Raw genomic sequence first — 9017 nt, 5'->3', positions numbered from 1 at the left:
TTGTTCTGAAATATAAGACTGATATATTTTTTCACCTCTTTTGAGCAATCATAGAAAATCTAATAGAATGAATAAGAAATAGAAATTCAATATCTACCTTCAAAAGAACAAAATGACAACTTTATGTCAAATAACAGTATCTGAATAAAATCTTGAAAATGTAGTAGTAATTATTTTAAATGTGTAATAAGAAAGAGTACATGAGGCCATGTCCATAGCTCCAGGTCTTTGAGAAAGACATCAGAGAGCTATTCTCCAAAGAAAGTGACAAACTTGTAAGCAAAATCAATACGCTTTATTTGCAGAAATGTTACATGTGCTTGTAGTCATGTATTTTCTTGACCTCGTTTGTATTGGCTCTGGACACAGGGAATAAAGAACTAAATGAGAAGTGCCCCTTCCTCCCTCTCTCACTTAATTCCTCCTGCACAAACCTGTAATAGAAGAAAGTAGATTTTTTTCCAAAGCAAACTAAAAAGGAAAGATTGATGAGGAATTCTTTACCCTGTCACCCAGTACCTCTCATAATTCAAAAAAACACCCAAAGTTAGGACTTTTCTCTGCAAACCTGTGGTCACCCACAGCAACTCTGCAGCTGTCATCATGCCACTGAATAAATGTATTGAATTACACTGTAAACACTATGGGTACCACTTGGAGTGCCATGAGAAAAAGAAAAAGAAGGAAAGGTGAGAGGCTCATGAATGGCCACAGAAGGCAAAAAAGAAAAAAAAAGAAAAAAAAAAGATTGGCCTGAAGGCTAAGCTCTACCACAAAGAGCACCATGTGAAGAATATACAAATGAAGACTAACAAGATGCATGAAAAGAGAAACACCAAACAAAAGAATGATGAAAAGACCCCACAAGGAGCAGGACCTGCCTACCTGCTGGACAGAGAGGGACAGTCTCAGGCAAAAGTACTTTCCAACATGATTAAACAAAAATGAAAAGAAAAGGTGGGAAAATGGGAAGTTCCTCTGCCCAAAGCTCGTGCCCAAGGAGAAATAGAAGTATTAAAAGTTATTTGAACTGAAAAGAGAAAAAAGAAGGCATGAAAGAGGGTGGTAACTAACGTCTGCTTTGTTGGAGGTGGTTTTACAAGAAAACCACCTAAATATGAAAGATTCATTAGGCCAAGGGGTTTATGTTTTAAGAAACATCCTTAACTGAAAGCCATCTTTTGCCTGCTAATACTTGGTGTGAAAAAGAATCCTTCATTGCCACTGTGTATATTTTGGGTGTTATTACCAAAAGACTGTGGTTGAGGTGAACGTGAGCAAACTGGGCCTTGTGACGCAAGGAGGCAAGGTTATCTGGGGTAAATATGCCCAGGTAACCAACAATCCTGAAAATGATGGATGCATCAATGCAGTCTTCCTAGTTTGACAGATGTTTCATACAATAACTTCTTGCACTTATTGAAGCTTGCAGATCAATCAGGGAAACCATAACTTGAATACTGCTGAACAACTCTCATGACTACATTCATCAAGAAAACTATTTAATAAATGATAAAAACATTACAATGGCCCAGTTTTACAAAGTGGTCTTTTGGGCTTACATGTTAGTGAAATTGAATCATTTGAAAAAGTAAACATGAGTCTTTGCATTAAAGAGTTGGTACTCAGCAAATAAATAAATAAATACATGTCCAAAAAATTCATTAGCACACTCTTTCATTTCAAAGAAATGGTTATTCGACACGTTGGTAAATAATTTTTCCCATAAAATCTACCTAGAGAATATATTAGGGCAAACAGAATCTCTGTACCAATATTCATCATGATCATCTTCCTCTCCTCTTTGCAGTCATCCTCTCCTCATCCTTATTTTCCTTGTTTTGAAATATGAAAGCCACAAACTGCATAAAAACAGAGTCCATGGTCTTATTACAACTACTGGTTAAAATTTGTTGACCCAGGGCTAAGCATTGATCTGATACATCTTGAAAGGCATATATAAAATTGTTGAGAAATGATTATTTGCAAAGGTGAGCAGAAAAAGAACTATAATAAATATTTGTATAAAACTACACCACCAAAATTTTTAAAAGGAGGAAAGCATAAGAATTTTCAAAGCAAAAATTTTTATCATTATTCTCTTTTATTTAGGTAAAAAGAATATTTCCTGACTTCAATCCTCAATACCACAACAAACAAACAAACAAACAAACAAAACAAAACAAAACAAAACAAATAAAAAAGACTATTTCTTTGTGAGAATAAAAAGGATATTTGTATTCTGATAAAAATTACAAACACTGCTGTATTCTAAAAAAATTAAAACTTTTGCAGAAATTCAAAAATGCAATTTTGTCTATAAAACAAGATAATAACAGCGATGCAAAAACTATACTATGGACTTTATCAGAAGAAGAACTATTTTATTTTTTCATGACTCTATTACCAGTCCATAAATAGAGATGTGTCAGAAAGTAGCAAATGTTTCACAAATATCAAAATTTGTATTAAATAAGGTAACAAGAGAGAAAAAAAATCTATAAATTGACATGATTTAGAAGAGAAGCAGAAGGGGCAGGGGAGATAGCTCAGTTGAATAAGCACTTGCCTGGCAAGTGCACAGGCCTCAGTTCAATCCCAGGTTCCACAAAAAAAGAAGAAGAAGAGAAGTAGGAAAAAAACTGAGCTTATCATAGAAATAAAGTCCACAGCAGCAACAGAAACAATGCTATATAGTTGTGGACATAATAAAAGACATGAAAGACAGGGAGAAAAATGAAGGAATAAAAATACAATTAAAATTTATGTAGAAAAATTAAAAGACAACATTTGCACCAATATTCAAAATCTTAAATAACAAAAACAAATATACAAGGGATGATCAAAAATTAAGGTGAATGGGTGAATGTTTAAACTTTACAAACGTCCTGTCACAGCAAAAGACACATTGCAGTCAACAATGAGGTGAGTTGTGTTTGAAGTGAGGAGAAGTATACTGAGGGAGATTAATGGCAAGAATACTTAACAAATTATCATTGCTTTTTAATTTAAACATCACCACACTTTGTGATCACCACATTTTATTTTACTTTATTGAGAAACAAATATCGAGACAGTTTCAAAATTGATTAAGAGGACAATTTCAATAATTAATACATTGTACATTGTTATCTTCTTAGTGGTTATCCACAGTACAAGATGCAGACAGGATATCCTGTCCAAATACTACTACTACAAATCTTTCTTCTCATTGAATTAAGTGAAAGTAGCTGTATATCTCTCCTAACTATACTGCATATACCGATATGAAATGGTCCTTCCTTTGTAGCCCCTTTTTTTGTTTAGTCCTGTCAGAGATGGGTATTCCATTGGCATCTAAAAACTATAGGTGCGTGAAGTCAGCTAAACAATCCAACACAGTCCAGCAGTCCACACTAGTTGTGGGTTATCCGCAGAAGTTGTTGACTTGAGCCTTTCACAGCTCAGCAAATTAATACGACTTTACTTCACACAGCGTGAGTGAGACCCTCTGCGGCGCCCTCGGGACCCTCCACCCCTGTGGAAATGCGCCGAGTGAGTGAGAACTTCTGCGATGCTCTCAGGACCCCCAGATCCAACCCAGCCCAGGCCCAGCGAGTATGTGGGAGAGCTTCCAGCTGCCCTGTGCCCGCGGGACCTGTCCGGACCAAAACCCAGGCACGCCGCTGAGTGATCACCACTTCATCAAATATTTATGTCAATTTCGGTCAAATAAAGCAATAAGGCGTTAAAGCAGGAGCTGCATGACTCTTCTGCAAAGTCAAAACGGCCACGAAAGGCAAACCTTTTGACTGAGGACACTGAGGCAGCGCTGACAGCACAGCTAAACCCTTGAGGGAATTCCAGAGAGATGTAACCGCGAGGGGATGTGTTCAAAGCTAAGGTAAATATTTTGAGGGGAACTGACAGCAATATGAGTTTTACCACAATAATTTTTTCAGTTTAAATTTTCACCAAATGGTGTGAGTACACTGTATACAAAAATAAAATTCAGAAACTTACCTGAAAGATACAACTTGCAGGTTTAAAGAATGAGTGTACCCTGTCCTTCCTAAAACAAACTGACAAACGATTAAAAACAGCACAAAAACTCAAAAAGTCTGTTGGATTGCAAAGATAATGCAAGAGCTTTGGGGGCATCCAGGATAAATGACCAAATGACTTAAATTGAAAATTAAGACTGCTATCAGACTTCTGTCTTTACTATAATACCCAATGCTAAATCTCAGAGGATTAATGAAATCTGGCAAGAGATTAAAGAGTGTGATCCAAGAATTTAACTAGCACTCACACTGTTATTCAAACACAAGGAAACAGAAAACACTAAATATACGCTATCTCCACATGATCTTAAAGCCCCCATTAGAGGAGCTATGTGAGTCAACTAAGAAATGACAGGAGATGTACTGACAAAACAATTTCTGTTGAGCATTTAAATGCAAATGGAAAATTGGGGGGAAAGGTGAAGACCATTATAACAGAAAATAATGCAGGTACTACAAATCCCGTATGGGAAAATGTCATGAATAGCAAAAACCAAAAGGAAAAGAGAAAAAGAGATAGAGGGGAAGGTGAATATATTTACTTCCTCACTTCATAATTGGGAGTACAATAGCTGCAAGACATCTTACAAAAATATTTAATGCCACACTACATCTAATGCAAAACATTGTCAACAATGTGAGCGAACTTTGACATGAAATCGGATAAGTAATTTTAAAAGCTTATCAGTACAACCAAACACGTATGTCCACTAAAAGAAAAAGGACACTTTGCAAACTTGGATTTAATTGATAGACATGGTATGTTATAAAATATTGCATCTGTAACATATCATATATGCACACATAAGGTATTTAGGAAGCAAAACTAACAATATTATTTTGATAGTTGGTTGTCAACTGTACAAGATTATGGCTTACTTAATAGGGATAAAATAGAAATTTAAGATGGAGAGGGAAAATTATACACTAAGCGCAGTTATTAAGCTGCTTAAATGCAACCCTCATTTTAGAAAAGGCATAAAAATTACTCTTCCTATCTTCCATATTTTAGCTGCAAGGCATGGTGGCAAATTAAAAAAAAGAAAAAAGAAAAGACATGTTCAGGCCTGGTTGCAAATTAAACTATCCTCTCCTATTTAGAAAGAGTAAATTACTTCTGGGATGAAAGTACTGACTAATTCCTAAGTAGCATGTTCAGTCTTTGTGATAACTTCTTAATATAAATCACACATTTTAATGTGTTAGCTTAAATTTCTATGCATTCTTCCATGCATCTTTGCTGCTTTATAAAATACATGACAGTAGTAACCGTTTATGTTACGGAAAGCTATTGATAGAATCAGTATTTTTAACAACTTAAACTTTAAGTGGAGTACAGTTGTGTTTATGCAATAAAGAAATGATTAATACATAAAGTAAGGTATGTTAAATTAAAAATATTTTGGATTCTAAGAGATTTGCTTGAATATCTTCCCCCAAAAAGAAAGCAATTTAAAAATAATAATGATCATGTTCAGCCTCTTCAAAGAAAGCAAATTTTTAATAATTTATGTTATGAATCTTGATGACATCACTCACATTCTTAGCTTCACAAAATCAATCACAGAGTCTCACACATAGGAGACAATATACTGGGTGATCTAGCAGCAATAATTAGGGCAACTTCAAGAAAATATCCTATTTTGCTCCTCTAATTCCAGTAACAATAAGTCCACTGAATAACAGCGACAGGAAAGAAAATATGTGAAGCCATTTTGGAAACAAATCAAAAGATCTGATGAGAAAAATGCATTAATCATTAGAAAACATCAGAGTTACAGAAAAGGAAGTGCAAAAATAAACAGAACAGTCATTGTAGTCACTTTGAAGACTTGAAAAAAATCCTAGGCTGGCCAAATAGCTCAGAGGATTAAAGCGCCTACTTAGGCAGAAGAAGGGATCGGGAGTTCAATCCCCAGGCCTGCCATGCCGGCCCCACCACCTCCCAGGTGCTCTGAGACTGTGACCAAGACTGGGCATGGTTGCACACACCTGTAATCCCAGAACTTGGGAGGCTGTTAAAAGGAGGATCACTACAAGTCCAATTTACACAGTGAGACCCTGTACACCCGGTCCTAAATACAAAAATAAAATAAAATAAAATAAAGATTAAAAAGTCCTAAACTGCATGAAAATACTGAAGGAAAATTAAAAATTACTCCTAAAGCAATATAAGAACAATCTGTCTTACAAAGTAAGTTACATTAGTTAAAAAGAAAAAAATTCTCAAGTGAATATTACTAAGGAAATAAAAAACTCAGCATTCAGTCAAATTCTGCAATTTCATCATCAACATTATAAAACCGACATAGTAACAAATTTGTGATAGTAATTACGTTCCTATAGTTTTTATAACAGAGGCATGAGCTATGTAGGAAATACAAAAAATCATTATAAATGTTACTGCCTGCAAAGTAAAATTTTCAAAATCCTCAGGAATATCTCTAATTGTAGATATTTAAATTGATATTCAATGAGAAAAATAAAAATGAACAAGCAATTAACTTTTCAAACATGAGTCAATTAGTGAAGCAGTGGACACATTCAAAGAACATTTTGAACTTTTCTCTGCTTTCAGAATTGACAAAGTAAAAGCTGGAAGACCAGAAAACCTGGTTTTGAGCTGGGTTAACATTAAATGCTTGTACAACATTGAACTTCACCTCTTTAGTTTTCAACTTTGCTAAAATGAACATGTTAAACCAGATGATCCTCTCCAAATAAATTTTCTTATTATACAACATTCACTACATTAATTTAAAGAAGTGTAAATTACAGTAATCATCCCAGTGATTTCATTAGTCCAGTCTGCCTGTCTAGGTGACCTAGGTGAATACAAATCCTTTTGCCTGAACAGAATTTTTATACGACCATTTTAGCCATGTAATTCTTGAAATTATTCTTTAAATTAACCCTGGAAACATGGCATCAGATACAGAGCAGTTCAGCTCTTCATAAGGTTAAGCCTTGTCCCTGTCTGCAGTGACTAGGAATGTGTTTTTATTTCTGGAAGTACTGATACATGCCCTGGTATCAATAGTCCTATCTATAATCCCAGAACTGGGGAGACTGAAAACGGGAGGATCACAACAAGTCCAAACTACATAGTGAGACTCTGTATCAAATATATAAAAGTGTAAGATATAACAGAGGCATGAGCTATGTAGTTGCAGCCTTCATATCCCCCACCCAAAACACTTACTGCTGCCTTTGAAAACTGTATGACAGTACACATCTTTCTACCTTAATCTTAATATAGCCAACCCGTAAATGATTCACTACAAAATAGACCTTTCATTTGTAAATAATGCCTACGAAACAAGCCAGTACTTTTTGGTGGTGAGTATATTGCTAAATTTTTTAATGTAGAGAAGAATCTGTCTCTACCAGAATGAAGTTAAGTAATTTAAGGGAGAAAGAACCACATATAATTATTAACTGTAAAGTCGGTCATTCAGCTAACTTTTTTCTCTGACCTCACATCTAGCAGTGGCAACTCCTGAAGTAGATAAAGCCCATCAGGAGCTATGCAATATCTTCAATAGACGTGCTACTCTAAAGAGCAGAGAAAATCAAACTGGATGGAGGAAGTCGCTGGGACAACAATGTCAGCAACGTGACCGGAATACACTGCCGTCTGTGCACTAGAGGAGGGACCCATGCACGCACCTCGGCAAATGGTTTGAACGGCACTATTCAGAGGCCGAGAGAAGCACGGTGCTACCTACATACAAAATTTTTGATTTTCTCGTCAAATGCACAAAGAAACAAATGAAATTCATGTCACCCATGTGTCTTATTTAAACTGATACGCACAAAACGTCACTTTAACATGCAGCATAATATGTTTTAAAGTACGGAGATACCTTATAATTTTGTCGTAAGTCTTCAGAATATAGTATGCACCCTGTGTGTGCAGCATATTTCTGTTCGGATGGACACTTGTAATTTATCCCATAGATCATGTGACAAGTGACCACTGAAATAGGCAGCGGGGTTCTGGATAACAAAATGAAGTGTGCAAGCATCAGTTGTGGTCCTCCACTGCTGAGCACACAAAAGAAACAATCTTCTCAACCCCACCACCAGACACATCATTCCAGAGATTGCTATATGTATGAGATAGATATTAAGCTTACTCCAGGAAACACCCAAGATGGTTATTATTGTTATTTCTTCATGAAATATAAAGGACACATTGTTTCTCAACAGTAAGTGGACAGAAATACAGGAAAGACTTCTTCCTGCATTCCCCAGCCCTGCCTTACTTTAGACCTGTAAAGATGGTTTGAAGACCCAGTAATATGACTCTACAGCACATGGTAATCTTCTAATGATCAATGCAGATATAGTTTTTAAAAATCATTTTATAATCATATCTACTTCTAAGGTCTCATTTGAAAGTCACTTATTTCATAAGTATGTATTAGGCATTTGTTATGCACTAAATTTTATTAAGAGTAGGAATGTTTAGAAATTACCACTGTGTTGATATATATATATATATATATATATATATATATATATATATATACATTACAGTAGAAGGAATATACATAACATAAATAAAATATGCTGTATATCAGAAATTTCATTATTTTTCACTTGGATAACATCTAAAGGCTTATTAGACACAGGCACTTTCTGGCTGTGCCTAAAGCATAGGTACTTCACACAAAAAAATGAATGAGTAAAAAGCAGTAGGTGAAGGCAGCTCAACCACTCTCTGTCATCAGCATGACAATCATTGAAACATAAAGTTATTTCACTGAATCTCAGCTATTGTCAGTTCTTCCAAATTAGCATTCATGAAGACATCTGCACCTGAGTTGCCTCAGTCACTAGTTGGACACCAGAGCTGCCACTCTTCACATAACCCACCCACACATTCACTTCCGTTCTACTGTCTGTCACTGTATTGTACTCCTAGGAGCAGGTGTATGTCCAGGCACCTTCATGACTTCGGGAGTCGCA

At 35.5% G+C, this 9017-nt stretch overlaps 1 pseudogene; it reads left to right on the top strand.

The window, feature by feature from the left end:
- Positions 1–603: 603 nt before the first annotated feature.
- On the top strand, positions 604–1387 carry LOC101571364 (annotated as a pseudogene).
- Positions 1388–9017: the final 7630 nt, after the last annotated feature.

The sequence above is a fragment of the Octodon degus genome, unplaced genomic scaffold, assembly GCF_000260255.1.
Source record: "Octodon degus isolate 3935 unplaced genomic scaffold, OctDeg1.0 scaffold00068, whole genome shotgun sequence".
Lineage (NCBI taxonomy): Eukaryota > Metazoa > Chordata > Mammalia > Rodentia > Octodontidae > Octodon > Octodon degus.
Note: the sequence above shows the minus strand (reverse complement) of the source record. Positions and strands in the feature narration are given on the sequence as shown.